We start from the raw sequence: 24,607 nt of genomic DNA, 5'->3' as shown, positions 1-24,607 counted from the left end.
TCACAGGAAAGATGCCTGATGAACACATTCTAGTACTGAGCAACACCCAGCTCATTAAGAGTTGGATTTATTTTTTTAACCTCATTTTAGCCAGCAGTGAACCAGGGCTAGAAACATGTATGAGTATGACAAGCTATATCTAAAATTTAGCTTTTCCACATTACTCAAAATGGTCTGAGAGCTTAGAGGAAACTTCGTGAACTGACTTAAAGAGGAAGATTAGTTGTAATTGCTTAAGGCTGAGCTGGTCAAGATATAGTTTGAATTATTCAGGTTGTTAAGTAAAGGAATCCTGGCCTGGGGCTCAGAGGATCAGGCTTTTACTGTTGAGGTCTGTGGTTAAATAGTGTGTGGTTTAGGAATCCTATTTTCACTGCTTAGTTATGAACTATTTAGGATGTGATTTCTAAAGCTTCTTTATCCTCTAACACGTTGATTCTACGAGTTTAAGTTGTTAAGAAGACTAGAAGAAGTGTGTAAGAGTTCTGCTTCTTTTGAGCGAGAACTGGAGGCTAATTCCTACCAGGGGAATGGCATCATCTGATGGATGGGGAAGGGGTACAGTCGCTTGTTTAAGCATTACCAATGACCTCCAGATTGACCTGAGGGAAATCAAGTCCTATCTATGCTTTAATTTCCTTAGGTCTCAAAGGGCAATTTTTCTCATAGCACAGGAGGTTGTTTCTAAAGCATGACATTTTCCAGAAAGGATAAGAGCTATAATAGCTTTCTAATGGGTTACTTTTAAGAATTTCTATGAAAATGACCCCAAATTATACTTATCATGGGCTTGGACTGTTAACACATTACTTATTTTACATAAAATCCCCAGTCCAGGAGGGCCTATCATGGTAGCTAGTGCTCTGAACTGATGATTCTGGATGGCAAGAGGTGTCTAAGGTCCTTCAGAAACCATGGTATTGCAAAGACTTCTAATAAACAAGCGGCTGAACTCTGCTCATCTCATAGCACACTCTCCTCGTTGTGTGCTTTGCACATAGGGCATGTTTAAGACAACACGAGGACTAACATATGGTCCATAAGCTTCCTACCTAGTTCTTCTGCACAGGCTCTGTCTTCAACAGCACAGTTTGCAATGATGTGCAGCAAATCCAGGACAAAGGCAACCTTACCGCCTTTCTGCTGCTTACACAGGAGACCTGGAGTCTTAGCTGCCATTGTTGGATTGTACCACGCACCTGCTGCTCTTGCACGGGGGATCTGGTGTGCCAAGTCACATGTCTGACTATTAGCAACATTGACTTTATAATAAAAGGCCACATTTTTTTTCTGAGGGTGATAAAGTCATAATCTAAATGAAGAAATAGTTACCCTTTATTGGATATTAATTTAAATACAGTTATTATGTTTTAGGTTTATCATCATCATCATCATCATCATCATCATCATCATCATTATTTTCCGTGCATATACATGAGGCCAAAGGACAACTTGTGAGTCCTGATTCTCCTTCTACCATTCAGGTTCCTCGAACTGGTAGCGAGTATTTTATTTACCGAACTCTCATGCCAGCAAGTTGAAACACATCTTAAAAGTGTTCTATATCTCTATGGGCTTCCAACACACCTTTACACTCCTTTCACTGGGGAAGTCACGAGACTGCTTAATGAAGGGAATGGAATTTACTCTCGCCACACTTCTGCAGGTTCTGTTGGTTTCTGCTGATTAGTGGCTTAGAGCTAGTTCCATCCTCTGAACGAAGATCTCTGTCATGTCAAGAAATATCACCTAGAACCAACCTCTAAATCACAGGGTCATCTTGAAAAAAATCTAAAGAGCATGCTGCTGAAGAGACTGTAGCAGGGGCCTCCTGTCCCAGAGGGGCCACCGGAGACTTGTATCTTTAGTTTTTGTTCTAGAGAATGAAAGGGATTCATCGTCCCCAAGGAAACAGTGAATCTGTGCACTGCAGTGTTGAGTGCACACCCACAGGTGTCTGCACCGGGCTATGAGTGTCACGCTGATCCCTCGCTAAAGAAAAAGGAGAGGACATGAATGGCGACAGATAACCTTAGCGTGGGTCATATGGACAACACTTTCATACCTGTTGTTGGTGTTGGTGTGTGTGTGTGTGTGTATCTGTGTGTGTGTGTGTATGTGTGTATGTGTGTGTATGTGTGTATGTGTGTGTATGTGTGTATGTGTGTGTGTGTGTGTATGTGTGTATGTGGATTTACAGGGTCTTTCTAGATGTAATTAAATGCCCACTGCCTAAATTTCTCCCTTTCTACTTAGGCCTTTTCAGGTTCAGCGTAACAAGAAAGAGAAATAGACAAAAAGGACACGATGGTGTCCCTTGCTGTGGTTCTCTGTCCCTCCACTCCCCCTACCCCCACTGCTGATGTGGGCAGCTGGAAAGAAAGCCTGAGACTGCTTGTGACAGAAAAGTCTGTGGGCCGGGAGGAAGAAGGTAATGATGAATGACCTTTCTGTGGGGCAGAAAGTAGAAGCTGTCCCGTGTTTCCAGTGGGCATGAAGGATGATGGAGAGACAAAGGGATGGAGAGAAACAGAGCCTCCTTTCCCACTCATTCAGGCCTAATTTATCAAGCGGAGGAAACAATGGCAAAGGAACAGAAAAGTGGCATCTGAAAAAGCAGAGGGCAGAGAGGCTCCTGCTTGACGCCTGGCTGTCCAGCGTGAGGCCGCAGAGAGTGTGTTGGGTTCTCCATCAGAGAGGAGGGCAGAGAGACTTCTGCTTGACGCCTGACTGTCCAGCATGAGGCTGTAGGGAGTGTGTCAGGTTCCCCGTCAGAGAGGAGGGCAGAGAGACTTCTGCTTGACGCCTGACTGTCCAGCATGAGGCTGTAGGGAGTGTGTCAGGTTCCCCTATAGAACTATGTGTCAGGTTCCCCTATAGAACTATGTGTCAGGTTCCCCTATAGAACTAGCAGTCTATGCACCTCATTCTAGTGTATGAAAATAATTCAGCCCTCTTGGGTACACAGAATATCACTCTCCCAATTGCCACAAGTTAGAGGAGCTTACATGAGTGTGGCAAGTGGCTGAGTTTAGCCTTAGAGGGAGCTGTGCCAGATCTCACAGGACTGAAGAAGAAAGTGAGTGGCAGCCAAGGCTGTGTGTATCAGAGCCAATGATTTCAAATGTGTGCAGATAGCATCACAAGAAGCGCATCTCATGCCTAATGTTCACACACAATATGGACCGTGTTTAACATCGGAACATTGTCTCATTTTATACTGTTGAACTTGTTTATTTTCATGTTTATCAGATTAAAACAAACTTAATTCCATTAATGCTCACCAAAAGGCTATATTGTATTTCCTGCTAACTGGAAAGCGACCTTTGAGTAGCAGCATCAGACAGCAGTGAACTCCTCTAGGGAGGGCTGAGAAAACATCCCCTCTTAGATGGCCGCGCAGGGCGAGTTAGGGGACTACAGGCTTGGTTGTTCTTCTTGCTGTTTTAGACCATCAAACGGTGGGGGTGACATCACAGTGGTGACACTGAGAAATTAGGACAGAGGGGAGTAGGAAGAGGAGGGCAGGGAAGGAAGACTGTACCAAGCGTCTAGTCTGTGCTAGGCTTAACAACGGAAGCTCTTGCAATGTCCACAGGTGACTCCTGGTCAAGGCCCTGGTTAATTCATGCGAAGTCCCTAGTGTGGAAAATCATGTAAATTCTCATCCAAAACAGAGAATAAATTCACTTGTTTTACAGATGCAGGAATTGGGTTTTGGACATGAAATCTTTCTCAGCTGTGGAAGGGAAGAAACATTGAGGACTATTGTGTGGGGAAAATGACAGCATTATCCAGCCTTGTTTTAAGCTGAAAGAGAAAACTAATGTTTTAAGCATAGTCTCTGCGTTGTGGAGAACCATGGTATTTTAAAGTGAATAACTGCATGATTTAATCATTGCTAATCTAGAACAAAATAAATTCTGAAAGGCTCCCTGCTGCCGACTGTGCTTAGTTTAGGATTTACTACCTTTTATTATCCTCAGAGAGTAGGAAGTCTGAATAAATTACCTCCAGTTCCAAGGCCTCCTTTTTCCAGCATGCTCGACTTCCTTTTAATTGCTCGTGGAAGAAAGATAAATATGTTATTTGGCTGCTTTATGTTGTATGGTACACGTTCTCTTCAGAGAACTGAGGTGCCATGTGGCTTATCACTGTATGTCTTGGAATCTGGCTGGGTTCCATCTCTTTGACAAACACCGGGCCTCATAGTTTCCTCTGAGAGCGGGCGGTCAATAAATATCACCGACTAACTGATCTGCGCACTTAAAAAGTTCAATCACTCTGCAGTTTTGGTTAAATCCCCGTCATAAAACAATAGAAGTGGGATGTTCTGTGAATAGCAATAGAGATTCATGGGGTGAGCACTTGTCTGCTGCAGAGACCAGCTTTTCGGGGTGTAGCGGAGTGCTGGGGGAGCCACACCCTGGACTGGCAGCTCTGACAGGAGAACACGTGAAAACCCTCGTCATCCTTAGTGCTCCATCGCTGGTAGTGCCCAGGTGTTCCTGGCTGCGCCACGTCAGCTGTTAGTACCAAGAATGTTGCTGAGTTAATTAGTTGTCAAACCCTTTCTGAGTTAAGTTCAGGCTGCAATGAAGGAGTGTGGAGACGGGTCCAGGTCTTAGAGCAGACCACTAGTTAACAATCGACATTGGTTCACTTAGGAGGCTTTGTGTGTTGTGAGGAGTGGAATTAGTATAATCCTGCAGGCACTACATAGCCAGAGCCTGCTGCTCAGTCATCTCTCCAGGAGTATGAATGGACATAGCATGCGTTCACACTTCTACATCTTAGTACTTCAGCGGGTTGTATTCTTAGAGGCGGAGGATGTAGGAGTTGGGCAAGAATGTACATGGGTTCTTATGAAAATCTTACAGGCTGGCTCAGGTAGCCATTGGGGTCCTCGTGCAAATGGTTCTAGAGGTGGGGGCCTGAGCAGTCAGTCTTGATGACATCCCTCCCCTCCATAGCTGGTGTGGTTCCTCCCTCTCTTCCCCTCCCTCCCTCCCTCTCTTCCCCTCCCTCCCTCCCTCTCTTCCCCTCCCTCCCTCCCTCTCTTCCCCTCCCTCCCTCCCTCTCTTCCCCTCCCTCCCTCTTTCTCTATCTCCCTCCCTCCCTCCCTCCCTCCCTCTCTTCCCCTCCCTCCCTCTCTTCCCCTCCCTCCCTCCCTCCCTCCCTCCCTCCCTCCCTCCCTCCCTCCCTCTCTTCCCCTCCCTCCCTCTCTTCCCCTCCCTCCCTCCCTCCCTCCCTCTTCCTCTATCTCCCTCCCTCCCTCCCTCCCTCCCTCCCTCCCTCCTCCATTCCTTTCTCTCACTCTTACTTTTTTAAATCACATTTTCATTACTTGGGTTCTTCCTGTGAAACAAAGCAGGGAGCCGTGTCTAGTTTGCTTCTGGTGCTCAGCTCCCATGACTGTGCTGGTCTCACACTTGAGTCAAGTCCACCCAAAGCATCAACTGCTCATCTGAGCCCCATAACCTCTCAGAACAAGGTCAAAGACTGGTGGGGAGATGGGGTTCCAGCAAGTCACAGCCTGGGACTTTCCCACTAGCACTGGCCACACAAGTGCACCATGAGCTTGGTCTCGAGCCCCATGGCTTCTCTTGTGTAAACAGCTCCGAGAATTGTGGGGTGGAAAATCAGGTTGGCAGCCTTACTGTGGCTGAGCTTCATGGCAGCTGTCTTTACTTAAAATAATTATGCCCAAATCATCCATTTCTACCTAAAAAAATTACTTTGTAGTTAAGACACAACATGGAATCTATGCTTTTACTAAACTTTTCATTATTTTCTCATTTATTGATTCTTTAAGAATTTTATATAATGTGTTTTGATCATATTTGCCCTTCCCCCAACTCATCCCAGCTCCACCCCTTTCCCTATCTACTCAGCTTTATGTCATTTAAAACATTTTCATCTGTTATCTCCAGTGTGCGCTGCCCGTGTGTTCGTGGATAGGTAGCCTTGCACTGGAGCATGGCTAGCTTACCAAGGGCAACATTTATTATTATTATTAATTATTTTTATTGAGTTCTACATTTTTCTCTGCTCCACTCCTTACCTCTCCCCTCCCCTTCAATGCTCACCCAAGGTCCCCATGCTCCCAATTTACTCAGGAGATCTTGTCTTTTTCTACTTCCCATGTAGATTAGATCTATGTATGTCTCTCTTAGGGTCTTCATCATTGTCTAGGCTCTCTGGGGTTGTGATTTGTAGGCTGGTTTTCTTTGCTTTATGTTTAAAAACCTCCTATGAGTGAGTACATGTGATAATTATCTTTCTGGATCTGGGTTACCTCACTCAAAATGATGTTTTCTAGCTCCATCCATTTGCCTGCAAAATTCAAGATGTCATTATTTTTTTCTCCATTGTGTAAGTGCACCACATTTTCCTTATCCATTCTTTGGTAAAAGGGTATTTAGGTTGTTTCCAGTTTCTGGCTATGACAAACAAAGCTACTATGAACATAATTGAGCACATGTCCTTGTGACACGGTTGAGCATCCTTTGGATATATACTCAAAAGTGGTATTACTGGGTCTTGAGGAAGGTTGTTTTCTAATTTTCTGAGAAATTGCCACACTGATATCCAAAGGGGCTGTACCAGCTTGCATTCCCACCAGCAATGCAGAAATGTTTTCTGTACACCACAACCTCTCCAGCATAAGTTGTCGGAAACTGACTTTCTCTCAACAACTTGATTAGTTGCAAATAGCCGCACGCCTGTCTCCCTTTCCATGCTGAGATCTGGTTTGGCTTGAGCTTACATATACTGCCTGTGTGTACCAGCTCACAATTTCTGTGAGTCCATCTGCACAGCTGCTCTGTTATGCCTTGAGGACTTTGTTTCCTTGAATTCATTCACTGCTGATGGGTCTTACAGAAGAGGGGTCTGCCCCCCCCCCCACTGACAGTGTATCTTTTAACTGAAATTCCCTGCTATCTCTGAAGTAGTTGACAGTCTTATGCACAGATGGCCCACTGGACCCTTTCTAGAAAATGAGGCAGCAATCAAAAGGAAAACAACAGGTTTAGTGCAGTCTCAGTAGCAAGGAAGGGAGGGGAAAGGGAGTGGGGAGCAGAGGGGAGGAAAAGGGAAGTAAGTACCTTGACTTGTAACTCAAGCTTCTTTGGGATGAAATTCCTGGACTCTTGTGAGTAGCAGGCAGCACGGGCAGGAGGGCACGGAAGGACGTGACACAGTGGATCTTTGTAGAGCCAGGCTGATGGCCTCAGTTCTCTGCTCCCTCAAGCATGTACCTGAGAAGTCTTACAAAGTGTCAGAGGCACTGGGCACAGAGGCTGGCCTGCTGAGACCTACACAGGAAGCACCACATTTCAGTTTCCTCGTATATACGTACCTGTAAGGCAGTCTTCTCTGGGACAGTGCACCACCACGCACGACAGAGTCGATGCTGGGGGCTTCTGGCTAAGCCCTCAGATGCCACCACTGCGTGGCTTGAGCCAAGCCTCCCCCTCCACCACACAACCTGCTGGGCTTCCCCCTGCAGCTGGAATCTGGCTTCTAAGGAGACTCAGAAGTCCTTTTGGCCAGAATTTGTTGTGAAGTTGTTGACATCCTTTAATTCACACTAACACAAGCGGGCACTCTGCAATTACCTCCCCACAGAGGCGGAGAGACGGTAATCCTTTCTGCACCCTGTATAATGAATGCCTCACAGAGGTGGTGGGAGGCAAGAGCTCAGAATATTTATGACGCCTCTTGATTGACTCTTACATTTATTCTCAAGTGACAATTCCAGCCATGCATAAGACAGCCAGATAACTATTTAAGGGAACACCTTATTTTTGGAAATGTTATTTTTTTCTTCCTAAAAGGGTAAGAGACTTCACCGGCAGTTTTATTTTATTTTCTTTCCTTGCTTCTGTTCCTCGAGAACTTTGTCGGCTTGAGGGTGATTTGGCAGAGGGAACTTTCAGTGAGGACAACAGAGTGTCATTGGATTTCCGAGTTGGATGAGGTCTTGGAGTCATCCATTCTCACTACCAAGGTTTTTTTTTTTTTTTTTTTTTTTTTTTTTTTTTTTTTTTTTTATGAATCAAAGATGAGGTGCAGACAGGAGACAGGTGAATCGGTTCCTGTCAGGTCACCTGAAAGACCATGGATCAGAGATAATGCTTCTTGACACATGGGCCACTCAGACTCAGATTCTTGTGATTTCCATTACCTCTGAAGGAGAGTCCTTCCTGGAGGGGGTGAACTGCCCTGGCTCTCTGTGTCTGTTTGCCTGGACTTCCCAGGAATAACTGGAGAATTCTGGGGTGACTCAGCATCCTGGGATAAGGAGGGACTGGCCAGCAAGCTGGTTTGTATCTAGTGTTTTCTAGATGCTTTGGTTTAGTGCTCGGACTCTCTAGGGCGTAACATCTAGAGGGCACTGCCTTCAAGACTCCTTGGTTGTCCTAGCAGGGACATGTGCAGAGTGAAGACCTCCCCTCTGGAACGCTCACTTGAACCTCAGGGAACTGGCTGGCAAGGCTTCTGCTGTCTATGACTGCTGCCCTTCTGTAAGCAATGGACTTGTTCCATGTCCCTGGGGCGTGGGGCCACTCTCTCTCACCAGACACAGGCAGGCTGATACCCAGGAGAGAGCAAGTTTGCGTCACGCCTGCCACTCTCTGCCACTTCCTTCTTCAAGACCCCGCACTGTGTGCTAAATCCAGACCTTCAACTGGGCCTAAGGATTTGCAAGGAAGACAGAGATTTGCTTCTGGTGTTACCGGGTCAGCATTCTCTGTTTGTGAAATACTCATGAATGTTCTCAGATCGTGCTATTCAGAAGACAGCACCCATTGCGTTCACTGTGTCCCTCGAAGGGATCTCGACACCTGTAGGACAACATGAGCAAACTCTGCTCATCTCAGCCCTGCAGTTAGGGAGCTTTCTTATTAGGTATTGCCCATGTGTCTGGCCTTGAGTGAAGCTGATTGGTTCTTGCAGTTTCCATAAAAGATATGTAAGCTATCCCCGAAGTGATTTCTTTTTTTTTTTATTAAATTATAAAAGTTTCCATTTACGCCCCTCTTCCCAACACCCTCCCACTCCCCCCCCCCTCCTCCTCCCTCTTTGTCCCTAAGGTCAGTCAGGGTTTCAAGCCCTGTGGGAAGTTCAAGATCGTCCCCCCTCCCTCCAGGTCCAGGAAGGTGAGTATCCAAACAGACTCCATCCCAAAAATCCAGTATATGCAGAGGAAACTAGTCCCAGTGACATTGTCAATGGCTTCTCAGAAAGACTCCGGGCCAGCCACCCGAAGTGATTTCTGAGAGCTTCTCCAGCGTCTGACAGTCTCACTTCCTACTCTCTTTGAAGTGTTATTTCACCTACCAGGACTCAGGGAACAGTTCCTTCCTGCTTCTGCTTGTCTGGGTGAAGTAATGAACCATGTCGGTAGACAGAGACAAGGTTCTGGTGTCTTCATGCTGGGTGCTCTACCATGCTCCCAAAGTCCAGTCCTGGTGTCTTTCACTAGGGAGGATGAACAGGCCTCTGGGGTTGTGAGAGCGCCCTGAACACGAACTTGTGGGATCTTTGCCACCATGGAATTTTTGGTCCCACCTTCCAGTTCCCCCTGGACTCCTTACAGAGTGCAGTACCGGGAGATAAATGTTGAGTGGTTTGCACTTGAAAAATGTTAGCTAACTTCCAGATTCCAGATTTAGAGTTCACTTTAGATACTTCTGGCCTCAGTTCAAACAGATGAGTCAGAGACATCCAGCTTTGGTCCTGGCATTGGTTCTCTTACCACCTAAGAATCCTTTCAAAAGTTATCTTGCTTTTTCCAGAATTTAAATGTAAATTAGTGTCTTAAAAATCTGCATGAATGTCTTAGGGGATATCATGAAGTACATAAAATATAAGGTGTTTCTTAGCTATTTCAGTCAGTCAACAAGCCAATCAATTGGTCTTTATTGAGAAATTGTTATATACTGGGATAAAGTGGTAAGTTAAAATTTCTTCCCATAAGAAGTCAGGAGATAACTAGTCAATAACTAATAGATAACTAGTAGATAAGTAGTAAAACAGTACACAGTTAGGATCATTTCAGACACTGAAGAGTAGGAGCTGGCCAGAGTTCTCACCTATATAGTAGCAAGCAAATATAGTTCTCAACCTATATAATAGCAAATTATATAGATTGGAACTTTGACAAATTTAAATAGGTAAAGAACTCTGGAACAAATGAATAAGATTACAGAATCACATAGAAGCCTTGGTCATAAGTGAGAACAGGCAAGGCACAGTCAAGACTCCACTGTAGAAAGAGTACAGGTGAATTCTCTGGGGAGAGGCTAATACACCCAACTCTGAACCCTACCAGTCTCTGCCCTTTATTTGAGGGGGACCCTCATAAGTTTAGGGAGGTATCAGTTAGGATTATCTCACATTTAGCAATCTAGCGAGTCGTGGTTAGGGAAAGAGTGACCATTTTCTCATGGTGTTTGGGATGCAGGACTGCTAGACACATCAGTTAATAGACTGGACCGCAATGAGAAAGGCTTAGGGAGTCACAGGGGACATTTCCAAATGGACAATTCTGGAGCTAAGACCCTCAGACAAGAAAAACAAGACTGAGCCTTGGCAAAATATTCCAACCACAATGTTCAAGCCGAAGACTCTGCTAGAGAAAGAAGCAGAAAGAATGCAGGGCCAGCTGGTGGGACAGAAAATAATGGATTGGAACTCAACACCCTTGCAAATTCCAGAAGTAGGCATTGCTTTTACTCTGTGGTGGAAACCATTGCAGGCTTGGATGTAACTGTGTTTGTAAGGGAAACACTACGAGAGTAGGTTCTGAGCCGATCATGTCTTTATTAAAATTAATTAATTCTGTTGTGTTTTTTAGTTTTGGTACGCATATGCCACAGCAACTATGTGGCCATCAGAGGGCAACTTTTGGGGAGTAATTTCTCTCCTTCCACTTCGTTTCCGAGGAAGGCTCTTTCTTGTGTCTGCTGCTGTGCTGAGCATGAGCTAGCCCATGAGTGTCTTGGTGATTCTACTGTCTGTGTCTCCCACCTTATGACGGGAGTCTGAGACTACAGATGTGAGCCACACCTGGCTTTTACCTGAGTTCCCAGAGTCAAACTCAGGTGCTCAAGCTTGTGTGCCATGTGCTTTGACCTGCTGAGCCATCTTCTGAGCGCTGAGCCAGCTGTGTGGTAGTAAGGTGACCACGGCTGCACATGGAGAACCGGCCATTGAGACTGTGCTGGAAGATGAGGACAAGGAGAGTTGGCTGTAGCCAAGGAGATGAAAAGAAGGGGTCATAGGTCAGCTTGTGGAAGGGAAAGTCCCGTAGACATTGTGGGAGGTGGGAAGTACGGTGATTAGAGATGGTGTAGTGGGGGGACAGCATAGGATGGTGACCCGCAGTTGGGTGTCAGGATAGCACGTGACAATATAGTATGGAGAAGACAGCTCCATCAACAAAATACCCGTGCTTAGTTAAGAAGAAGGAAGGCTTATTAGGTTGTCAGTTTGGAGGTTCAAAGTCAAGATTAAGTGGCCATGGGCAGAGTCTTAAGCCATATGATTGGAGGGCAGGGTCTTGGATAAGGTTGTGTGCCGAGCAGGGATGGTGGATACTGTCGTAACTGTCTCAGAAACACAGCTGTCACTCCAGCAGAGCTGCCAAGCGGGACATGGCTCCGCTGGGTATGGAAGTCCAGAGGGTGGCAGCAGAGGATATATTTGTGGATCAATGCGGATAGAGAACTGGGGCCATATGCGGAGAAGTTTGTCTTAGAGGGAAAAGAGGTGGGGCTAAGTGTCCATTCCCAAGTGCTCTCCTAGGGACATGATTCATAATTCATGCGGTACCCACTGAGTTCCTTTCACTCACCTGGGCTCCACAGATTCACTTCTCACAGCCCCTACAACAAAGGTTAGAGCTCGTGGTGTCTGTGTTCATATTCCTCCAAGTTCATATGAGTCACCAGCTTTCTTTTTAGGTACCCTTAGGGATGTCTTTGACACCGTGATGTTTAATATTAATTATCAATGTTAATTATCGATGTAGAACTACCTGTCACCCACTCTAGGTAGCACCGTTCCTTGCACACCCTCCTTTTCTGGCTCTTTGTTTACCTAACAAAGTCCTACAAGATGAGTCTGGGATGATTCTTTTTTAAAATACTTTTTTTCCTTTAATTTTTGAGATGATAAGTACAACATTTTCCCTTCCCTTTACCAATTGGTTATCCGATATCAAATAGTCAGCCCTGGTGAGACTTTTCAAACTTAGAAGGACTCGTTTCTCTTCCTTTATATCCTGATGGACAGGAAGGGTTTTTAGCATGTTTGCTGTGAGTGCTGGGCTTGATATGGTTTCTACTTGTTTCGATAGTCTGTAGAACACAGCTTACATTCTATGCCGTTGTTTCTATGTGTCATAGTACAGCTTCTGACATAGGGAAGCAGGTAGCACAGCTTGTGTTAAAAGTTAGTTTAGGAACAGTTTTAGTGTGTTAAGCTCTATTTTGGGTAACTGGTAGCCAAGGGATTAGAGCCACTGCTTACTTTTAAAGAAAATATTTATTTATTTGCATGTATGTGTGTGTGCGCGCGTGCGTGTGCGCATGTATGTGCACATGTATGTGCACACATGTATGCCACTGCACACCTGTAGAACGTCAGAGGACAACTTGGAGGGCCATTTCTCTCTTTCTACCCCATGAATTCTGGAAATTCGATACAGGTCAACCAGTTTGGCAGCAAGAGTCTTCACTCCCTGAGCTATCTCGCCAGTCCAGGAGTGACTGTTCAAATATTCAGGAGAGTTGATCAAGAGTCTCCCTGATGTGAAATTGAATGAGTCTATTCTTCAAGAGTTGGAAGTGTTTATTCAAGTCATTGATATTCAGGAGAACATGTCTCACCATCTTGTTTCTGTGTTAAACACTGTGAAAATAATTTGTTTCAGTTTCTCTTCTTCTAAATATAGGTCTTAAAACCTGCATGTTGGCGTGTGTGTGTGTGTCTATGTGTCTGTGTGCATGCGTGTTTGTGTGTATGTGTGTGCGTGCATGTGTGTGTGTGTGCGTGTATGTGTGTAAGAACTGGCCTTTTTAGTCCTAACAAAGCTTGGCCTTGATTTGGAAGAGGAGAGAACCAAGGATGAGTGCACGAAGGACATTTTCCAGCTATCAAGTCATTAACAGGAATCTTATTATGTGAAGAATGACTAATTTAGATGCCCTTTCTATACCTTCACAATGCCTCTGCTGCGAACTGTGTCTACGTTATATGCTACTATGCCTGACTTTTATGTGGGTGCTGGAGAGGGTTCCATGTCTGTGAAGTGGGCACTTTACCAACGGAGCCATTTCCCAAACTCATGCTTTATTTTTTATTAGTTGAAATTATTTATGCAGCTCATGCAAATAGAATTTTATGGCAGAGGATTTTCAGAAGCCAAGAAGTAAGATAAACTCATTCGCTTTAGTATTAATGTAGTGAAATTCGACAGTAAGGCCAAGCTATCATATGTATCTCCACTCTGATTAGTGAGCTGTCTGGCTTTTTGCCTCTCTCTCTCTCTGGGTTTCTAATAAGCTCTGGTGGCAGGAGGAATATTGGCTCCAGTGTGTGTTTGTCAGAGGAAGGAGAACATTAGTGGACGGTGAGGAATAAAAATGAAGATCCTGCTAATTTCTTTTTAAGATAACCTTTTTAGAAATAATGGCCTAAATAATCTGCAGAAAAGTTTTAATATTTTAAATATTTTTACTATATTGTGTGTGTGCATTTGTGTGTGTTGTATGTGTGTGTGCATGTGTGTGTATACGTGTGTGTATGCATGTGTGTGTGTGCGTGCATGTGTGCATGAGTGTGTGTCATGTGCATGTGCACACGAGTCATAGAGTGTACGAGGTGATCTAAGGAGAACTTGCAGGAGTTGGTTCTCGCACTATGTAGGATCTGGAGACTGAGCTTGAGTTGTCAGACTTGGGGGCAAGTGCTTTTTCCTGCTGAGCCATCTCATTAGCCCATGCAGGCTGTGTGCTGAGCAGAAGGGATTCTGGCTATTCAGAAGTCATCACTGCCCCTTTCTTTCTTTCCTCCTTGGCTTGAAGAAGCAAACAAGTGCTGTTTCCTGGAGTTGAGACTGACAAGAAATTTCACTCTAACTTTCAAGAGGATTGGAAAGTTTAAAATAACGCATGAGAGGCGCACACAGATAATTCTAGGAAGGTGACACAGAAAAGAGGACAATGAAATCCAGAAAATAATAAAGAATCAGAGGTCATGAGTTGGAGAAGGAGTTGGGGCGGAAGACACAATAGGAGTTAGAGTGGGGAGACAGAGGGGTGGAAAAAACCAGTGAAAGGAAGAGCGAAGCTAAGTTTCGCTAACAGCTATCACATTTCCAAAAAGAAATGCACTGTGTTCTCATTTTCCTTCGTGTTTTAATTGTTGAGACGCACTTGAGACAATCACAAGTTTTAGAAGGAGCTGAAGGTACGGTAAAAGGACCTATTATTTTCCTGACATGTCTGAGCATAACTTGACATCAGAGTGCCCATATCTATTGGATACTTGAGGATACATTTTCTTCATAAAACAGGGATTAAGTTAGGGACTCGAAGCTGATGCATTACGGCTGTATGACAGGCGACAAACACTCCAGAGGAACAACTCAGAGCAGAGAAGACTCGCCTTGACTCATGATTTTGGAGGGCTCATTCCCCGGTACTTGGATCTGTAGTGAGACAGTGCATTCTGGAGAGATGGAGGGGGGTGGTGGGTGATGAAGAATGCTTAAAAGAAATCCCACATTAGCTCAGAATGGAGAAAAATAGATGATTATTTATTTAGGGGTAGACTCACAAATCAGAATCCTCTGTTGGAACGGAGAACAGAAACCGAATCCCGCAGCTGGAAAAGAGGCCAGATGTATGCTCTACATTGGCATAAATAGTATAAGAGACCACACCCCAGTGGGCAGGTAACTACAGGCTGCAGGATTTCCTACAGCAGGTGGGTGTCATGGCCAAGGCATACCTTCCCAGGTATAGGCCCTGTAACTTGCTTTCTCTGGTTAGGCACCACCTTTCAAGGTTTCTGACACCTTCCCAAATAGCACCCCTGATTAGGAACCAAATCTTCAGAACAGAAGCCCAAGGGGACATTTCATATTCGAACTTTGTCAGACAGACTCACTCCAGTTTCATCAGAGGCCCAGCAATGTTGTTTATGGGATAATGCAGCCCAGAATAATTACCTGGCACCTGTGGTCTTCGTGCGTCTGACTGTCCTTCATCCTGAAGTACTGCTTTCCTTTTCGTCTGGTGAACGCGACACTCTCCATGGTCATGGCCAGGTGTCTTGTGGAAGTTTCTTCAGTTTGCATCTTTAGAGTTCCTCAGGAGTATGTCAAGATTCTCTGCCTGTGACAGGAACACCCACAATGTTCTGTGATCTTTTCTTTGCTTCTGGGATGGCGTGTAACTTCATTACTAATGGAACTCACATGGATGGCTGGAGAGGGTGGAGCCAGGCTTCCCCAGGAGAGCTGCTGTCTTCCCTTTGAAATTCACAGGCATTTTGTAGAAGAGTTTTTCTAGATTATTTAAGTAATTTCTTCCTCATCATACTTCAGTTTGCATATCTATTTTATTATATGAGTACAGCACCAGGTGCCCCTTGTCATCTGGTGAGTTGTCATACACACCATACACACTATAGTCCTTATATTCCCAGATGTGTTCAGAAAGAGTTCCATCAGATTCATGTGAGACTTGATAGCTTTCCTTAATCATTCTTGGAGTAGATCCCTTTTTTTTGATACTATATGCATATACATGTGCTGTGGGACAATGATCTCATAGCGTTAAAGATGCATCAGTTGTATTGTTTTAATAAAAAGCTTATTGACCAGAAGCCAGGCAGGAAGTATAGGCAGGGTGACCAGAACAGGAGATTTCTGGGAAGAGTAAAAGAGTCAGTCTGCAGTTGATACAGAGGAAACCAAACACAGAGGAAGCAAGACTAGAACGCCTCACTGATAAAAGGTACCAAGCCACATGGCTAACACACAAGAATAACAGGCTAATTTAAGATGTAAGAATTAGTTAATAAGAAGCCTGAGCTAATAGGCCAACTTATTTATAATTAATTTAGACCTGTGTGTGTTTCTTTGGGACTAAATGGCTATGAGACCTGGAGGGATGGAAACCTTGGCCAACAACCACATGTGTATGCATGTGTGTATGCATGTGTGTATGCATGTGCATGAACTGGCCAGGCCATCCTGAGCCTATAGCAAGACCCCATCTTTAAAAACAAATAAAAGTACAAATATATATTTAAATAATCCTTATCAGGCAAGAGCCGGATTATAGAAAGTTAGTTTGTAACACTGCTTTAAGCGTAAAACATATGATATGATTCTGACGGTTAGAAAATAAATGGTAACTTATAAAGAAATACTGTCTGTCTATGTCTAGAGGCAGCAGTGTTGAGTGCACCATGCTTGAGAATCTCAGAGATGCTGCTGTTGCAGAGAGCTGAAGGTTAGACAAGATGCCGGATAGGTGCTGCTCAGCAACCTAGAGACTCTTAGAAGTCATAGGGACAGAACAAGGGAAGCCTGAGAGAAGGGAAATGTCCTGGAAAAGAAACAGAGGGGCTCCCAAGTATAAGTCTAGGAGAGACCATTCCGGCTGCTGTGGGAGCCTTCCTTTCCTTTGCCTTTTTCTGAGACCCATTCCCAATATCCTCGTGAAAGCTGAGTCTCCCACCACCGTTAGCTTGCCCAGTTCTTGCTGTGTTCCCTTGTACTTGCTGATATGTGGTGTGTAGCTTTCTGTCCTCTCACTTATACAACCACTGGAGGATTAAACACACATTTGCTACTGTATCTGCAATGGCCACAGCAGCTCCTGGCTTGCTGCAACTGTTAATCGTTATCGAAGGCATGAATGAAGGAAGGAGCATCAGGAAAGCAGCAAGGGACATTGGGACAACCTAGAAACAGGAAAGGTCTGATGGTACTCACTACTGGCAGTGACCTCCAGGGATACAATTATCAATTAAAGTGAAACAGAAAGGAATAAGGAATGGTTAAGAAGGAGGGATAATAGAAAAGAGGAGTGAAGTTTGGGACAGAGAGTAACAGCGATGGCGGTGGTGTGGCTAAGGTCAAAGCCAACTGATGTTTCCATCTTTGATAGTTGAGAGGACGCGACGCTCAGAACCACGATGCTGCCAGCAGTCCCAGAGCCAAAGCCAAAGCCACAGGGACTTAAACATATTAAATATCCGAGGAGAGAGGAGGATTATTCAGGTGCTATTGGCAGTTGATAGCTACTGGAGGAGGCAGAGTCATCCTTCTTGAAAGATGTGACCACTGAGAATTTCCCCATGCTCCTGTGAAAGGTTCCATACCCATATACACGCAGGCAGCAGTAGCTGAACTCAGCAAGTTCCATAAAGGAAGATATTAAGTTAGAAGAAGGAGGGGGTGAGGAGATAGAGCAGAGGGTTGGAGGGTGAGTCAGACTGAATATGTTCTATGGCATACATGCATGAAATTCTCAAAGAATAAAATTTCTGAAAGAAAGAAGACCTTAAGACAAGGCAAGATGTTATGGAATAATTTTTTTTGTACTCCGTGAAGATGTGTCTTTGCGGAAGTGCTTTCTGATTGGTTTAGTAAAAGAGCTGACTGATCAACAGCTAGATAGGAAGAAGTTAGACAGGAAGAGCAAACGGAGAGGATGCTGGGAAGAAAAGCATGGCCATGGAGTTGCAAGGAGTTGTACAGAGAAGCAAGATGAAGGAAATGTGCTTTAAAAAGGGAGTGCTACGTGGCAGAGTTTAAATAATAAATATGGGTTAATTTAAGTTGTCAGAGTTAGCTAGAAACAAGCCCAATCTATCAGCTGAGCACTTATAATTAATATTAAGTCTCTCTGTGGTTATTTTGGAGCTGCTCAGTGGTCCCAGCAAAAACCTGCGGCTATAGTAAGACTGATGTGTAGATTTAGAAATGAATAATGCTGAAGAGGGAGCATGTTCAATTTTACGGGACAAAAATTTCAAACAACACTGGCTTGTGTAAGAGATCAAAACTCCAGTAAACAAGGATTTAAATATAAATATGTCACACGTCAGCACTAAGAGGAATGTCACCACAGTGGCTAGAACCGCATATTTCTAATCCCCACATTTGCTAATAAAAAAAAAAAGAGCGAAAGTAAATAAACCAAGTTAAAATACAAGAGCAAGAATGAATAACAAAATATAAACAGAACTGATGAAACAAATCTGCTGATTTTAGGAAAATTCAGTAGAAACTTCTTTAGTAGGGTAACCAACAGAAAATGAAGGAACTCACGGCTAGGAAGAAAATATTGTAGCTAACATAATGTTAAAACCAAAGGGTATTTATCAAAGTTAACATCATGTTAAAATGAGCAATGTAGCAGGCTAATTGATAAATGGATAGATACCCTTTTACGAAATAAAATCTGTTAGGACCAATAGCGCACAGGAGTTGGGAACGGCAGCTCATGCCTGTAATCCCCACTCCAGAATGGCAGAGGTAGGGAGACTGGGCAAGCTCAAAGCTCTCAGGTCTAAGCAGTGAATGACAAGGCCCCAGGGCTGTATGGAAAGAACTTGTCTCAAAAAACAAATAAAACAAAACCAAACCTCATACACACAAACACGAAGAAACCCAAACATTCAACAATTAGTAAAACAAGCAAAATAAGAATGCCAGTGAATTTGTCTGTTTTTTGTTTTGCTTGTTGAAACAGGCTTTCTCTGTGTACACCTGGCTATCCTGGAACTCACTCTGTAGACCAGGCTGGCCTCGAACTCAAAATCTCCCTGCCTCTGCCTCTGGAGTGCTGGGATTAAAGGCAACGACCACCACTGCCCAGCAACCAGTAAACTAACAAGTTAGGAGAACTTAATAAACTCAGCAGAAAGCTTTCCTAAGCCAGATATCTAATTGTTATTTAAATTAGGAATGCAAAACAATTTGGGAAAGTTGGGGCCTTATGTACTTAATTTGCCCGCCCCCAATTTAGGAATGGGGTGACACTGTAATCAGGAAACTATTCTGAGGAAATTGGGTTTTAGCCATTTCATGTATTAAGAATATGTAATGGGATAAATTTATTATAGGTGCATCAAATGCTCAGGGCCAAACCAGCAGCTGCCAAGCTCTTAGGCCATTCTTAGTAAGTAAAAGGCGGGACAAAGAAGGGGACAGAGCTCAGGGTTACTTGCCAGATTTGACAGCCCCTGACTCCTGGAAGCAGAGCATAGGGTCCTGATATCTAGGATATGCAGAGAAGGGCAAAGAGCCACGGATGATCCCTTGTGGAGGACCCAGAGCTCGAGCATGCAGAGTTTGGTGTCCAGTGTCTGGTCTGCTGCAGCCTGGGCAGTGATGGGTAAGCCTAGTACAGTCTATGATCCTGGCACTTGTCAACAGCCAAACCTGTAGGTCAGTGGGCATCACAGTGGCTCCTTTTCCACTCTGTCGTCCACCGAAGGGCACCAGAAGTCTGATGGGCATGAGTCGGGGACATAAGTGTCCCAGTTGACTTGGCAGAAGGCCGGGCTGCATGCTGCTCTGGTCAAGAAAACCAGTTTCTTCCTCCGTTGGCGTAGTTTATGTGTTAATCAGAGCCTTTGCCACTCTGACAAAGGAACTGAGCAGAGCAACTCAAACAGTGGAATATCTGTATTGACTCATGGTTCTGAGGTCTCAGTCTGTCGTGGTGTGAAGGGCATAGAGAGGCCGGTCAGATCTCTCCATGGTGTGGAGGAAGGAAAACCACCCGGAGAGAGAGTGAAAGAGAACACATGCATGTCTGGGCTAATGTGTATCTTCTTCCACCTCTACTCTGGCAACAGTGCCCCATCTATGGCACGGTGCTGCCCACGTCCTAGAAATGCCCTCTTTGATGCACTCAGGGATGTGTTACTAGCCTCCTAGCACTTCTGAATTCAATCAAATTAGCAATCAAGATTATCCACCGTGGTCCTTACGCTTCAAGGTTCCTGCCCTACCTGCTTCATGCTCTAAAGAGTCTATGGTCCAAATGTCATGATTTCATCTTCTGGAGATAAATCCACAGACCTCAGCTGCTTAGCTGACCTCATGTTTGAGAACACGTACCTGCTCCTGCTGACCCTTGAGCAATGCAGGCCACTGTGGAGGCAGGTTGAGAAACTTAGGTACTCTTGGTCGTAAGGGCCTCTGTAAGACTCCAAGGCCAATTCTTTGAAAAACATGCCTGTGGTTTAAGTCCAAGGGCCGAGGGACTTTGGGGGATGTAGGGACCGTCTCCTTGGAGAAGGCCAGGTAACTGGGAGAACATTCCAGTTGTGTCTGGAGCTTCCAGAGGCCTGGGCTTTGGTGAGTGCTGGGCGGGTGGGGCTGCACAGAAGGCCCTGGAAGCAGCATTTATGGTGGGTGATCCTCATGCTGTAGTGAGCACACGGGGTTCGCTGCCAACGAGTGTAAGTAGGTAGTCACAGGCAGTAGTTAAGAGCGAAGGGAGGTTGACTGTTTACAACAAATAATGAAAGTGTGTGTATGTGTGTGTGTGTGTGTGCATGTGCATGCACATGTGTGCATGCTTGTGTGTGTGTGCGTGCATGTGTGTGTGTGCATGTGTAGTGTGGGCATAAAGATGTGTTCTTCCAGACAGGAAGGCAAGGGCCTTTGGTTGAGGAAACTTGAACATATTTCTGAGGGAATGGCTCCTCATCGCATATAGTGGCAGACTATCCCAACTGTGCTGAGCTTTAAGTCCCACTTCTGCATATTGATGTTGAAATACATGGCAGATGGGAAGATGGAGAACTTGTTTGTATAAAGAGAAAAGTTTACCCTTGTTCACCTACCAAGGGTGGCTCAGAGTGCATTGGAGGATTTTGGTTGGTTCATTCTAAGTTCCTTTGAAAGATTTTGCTTAAAACAAACAAACAACTTAGAAGGCAAAGTCATGGTTGTCTGACAGGGCAGCTTATGTCCTTCTCCCAAGTGTAGGAGACTGCCCATGATAAGGCTTCCCACTCGCTAGCAGTTTGCCCTTCAGATGAGCAGAGCTCAACAGAGCTCAGAACCTCATGCTTCAGAATGCAAGGACATCTGGCTGAGGGTTCTCAGAGCCTAGAGGAGGGGTCACACTAATGGAGGACATGGTTGTGGCAACCCTGGGACCTGTGGCAATTATACTGAGAGGACACTTGGTGAAATCCAGGTTTCTTAGGATTCAAATCCCAAACCATAGTAAGGATCCTTACAACAAAATGCAGCTGAGAGGGGTGGGGCCAGGAAAGGAGCTGACAAGAGATTACTCTGGGAGGAGACTTGTTAGGAGAGAGAGTTCACCATCGGCATGGGGGCAGGGCCAGACCTTGAAATGGGAGAACAACTAGGAGGAAAATAGTTCCCCACAGCAGAGAAAGCTCGACCTTTACAGCAGAGAGAGAAGCAGAGAGACAGAGAGACAGAGACACAGAGATAGAGACACCAGTTGCTAGACCAGCTGGTCAGTGAGCTCCAGGGAGTCGCTTGTCTCTCTCACTTCCCCAGTCCACATCAGTGCTGGCCTCACTGGTGCAGCCACCACACGGTTTGAAAGTGGATTCTGATTAAGCTCAGAGGTCTCCCGAGAGAATCTTTTGACTGGAAGAGTCAAGTGTTTACAGCCCGAAGTCTTTTAAGAGGTTCCATGAAAGGAAGGTCTGGGACAGCAGCCTATTCATCCTTGAATGTGGGCTGAAAGTCAGTTTTAGTGCCTGGCACTTTCTCAGACAGTATGGCACAGAAGGCTGAGCTGGCCCTAGAGACACAGCTCCGTGCTGCTAAGAGCTGTAGTAGAGTCTGGTCATTTCTTAGTGCTGAAAGTTTTATAGATCTCCAAACAAAGGCATTCTGAATAAGATCATAGCATCTGTTGCGAATATTCAAACAATAATAGGATATTCTGAGCACACACTAATTCTAGTGTATTTTTAAAAAATTACAGTTGTATCTCACCCATGGGTGTTTAATAAGTGGAAAGGAAGGTTACTGCATAGGCCGCCTGTGGAGACAGCTTCACCTCTCTGTAGTGATCAAGAGGTACGGATCATTCAGGAGGGTCTGCACTATAAGACACTAACAATGTGAGAGAGAAAAATGCAGCTGTCTAGACAGGAAAGCGAACCGTCTTTGTCTACTACCCAGAGGCAGAAGGGTGGTCAGCGCATATGTTTTTTCTTATCTCCGTGGGATACTTGATTTTTTTCACATGTGTGTAAGTGGGTGGTGGATGCACACGAGTGTAGGCGTTCACGTGTCTGTTTGCGTTTATGTGAAAACAGCAGGATGTCTGGGATCTTCCTCGATTTTCTGCCTCATTGACCCAAGGCAGGGTCTCTCAGAAGCCAGAAACTCGTTATTTTGGCTAGGCTGGCTGACCAGCAGGCTTCTGGGTCCTAACCCTATCCCAGCCTCTCCCCCACTGCCGTGGTTACAGGCATGCACATCCTTCCTATCCCAGCCTCTTCTTCCTATCCCAGCCTCACCCCCACTGCTGTGGTTACAGACATGCACATCCATGGCAGCTTTTTACATGGGTACTGGGATTCAAACTCAGGTCCTCATGCTTGTAGAGCAACTGTCTGGACCCATATAAGCATCTCCCCAACTCCTTGAACATTTTCCTGATTATACTCTTGTTTGCTGTGCAGGTATCCAGCTTATCCCCTCACAACATTACGTAAATTCAAGGGTTGCATATCACGTGTTATATATCCTGCTGACAATTGATTAATAAAAGCTTCATGATTTTCTAAAAAGAACATTTATATAGTTGCGTTTTTTATCATATGTGTGCTATAAATAATGTACCGTATTAATACAGACTCAGCCTTTTCTAATATTAATAAGTTTTTCTGCTTCTGTGACCAGCAACCAGAACAAAAGAATGTACTTCGGAGAATGAAAAAGGAATTTATAAATACCAATAAAATTAATTATTTGTTGCCTTGTTAATGTTTTATGTGTATTTGTGTGTTTAAATTTCCATTAAGTTGTGGGCAAATCAAAGACCATCAACAAACCTGCAAAAATGCTGCAATTTTAATTTTCCCTAATGGTATAATTTGTATGCAGTCACATGCATGGATGGATGGCAAGAATATGTTTGAGAGGTTAGGGCAGTACTTTGTCAATGTAAACAATATTTCTTTAACCCCATCTAGTTCCCCCTTGTTAATTTCAGGCCAGCTGTGTCCCATCCTAAGGCAACTGTAGTTCCTTTTGTCATTGCTATAATGTCTAGTTTTGAAATTTCCTGTAAATGGAACCATACCACCGTAATCCTTGGCCTATGACTTCTTTCGAGAAAGCTCTCTCAGGTCCTCGGTGCTGTTTGGTGTGTTGGTGACATATTGCTTCCTTGCTGTTACCTGTAATCAGCAAGTAGACCAGTTGTCTGAAAATGCAATTGCTTATCTATTCCAAAGACAGCTGGATTCTTGGGTTATGTCCAGTTTGGAGCTATGGTAAAATGAGGCTTCCATTAACACTCCTGTGCAAACACCTTGTGGACATATGTTTTCTTCTGCTTTGGAGTGTGTGTCCAGAAATCGGTTTGCTTTATCTTTTTAAAACTATCTATCTATCTATCTATCTATCTATCTATCTATCTATCTATCTATCTATCTATCATCTATCTATCTATCTATCATCTATCTATCTATCTATCTATCTATCTATCTATCTATCTATCTATCATCTATCTATCTATCTATCTATCCATCTATCTATCTATCTATCTATCATCTATCTATCTATCTATCTATCTATCTATCATCTATCTATCTATCATCTATCTATCTATGTATCTATCTATCTATCATCTATCTATCTCTATCTATCTATCATCTATCTATCTCTATCTATCTATCTATCATCTATCTATCTATCTATCTATCTATCTATGTATCTATGTATGTATCTATCTATCTGTCTATCTATCTATCTATCTATCATCTATCTATCTATGTATCTATGTATGTATGTATCTATCTATCTGTCTATCTATCTATCTATCATCTATCTATCTATCTATGTATCTATCTATCTATCTATCTATGTATCTATCTATCTATCTATCTGTCTATCTGTGTATCTATGTATGTATCTATCTATCTATCTGTCTATCTATCTATCTAATGTGTATGCGTGTGTGCATGTGTGCCTGCATATACACAGGTGTGTTTGGCTGCATATGTGGAGGTCAGATAAACCTTATGGAAGTACACTCTTTTCTTCCACCATGTGGGGTTGTGGGGATTGAAATCAAGTAGGACCTCAGACTTAGTGACAAGCCTCCCCCCTTTTTAAATTTAGTCTGCTAAGACATTTCATTGCCCCCCAAACGGATCTTTTTAAGTCCATAATTTGAATGCGTGTTTAAGAAACCGCTAGTTTTCTCATCTCTGTTTTCCACAACTCTGTCTTCCTGTCCTGACAGGTGTAAGAACAGAGTGGGTCACCAGGCCCTAACACTACAGTGGGACCAAGTAGTGACTCACCTAAGGGGACATGAGAAGGCACATC

This window comes from Myodes glareolus, chromosome 13 (assembly GCF_982192425.1).
Source record: "Myodes glareolus chromosome 13, mMyoGla1.1, whole genome shotgun sequence".
NCBI classification, from domain to species: domain Eukaryota; kingdom Metazoa; phylum Chordata; class Mammalia; order Rodentia; family Cricetidae; genus Myodes; species Myodes glareolus.
This window is presented reverse-complemented; position numbering follows the sequence as displayed.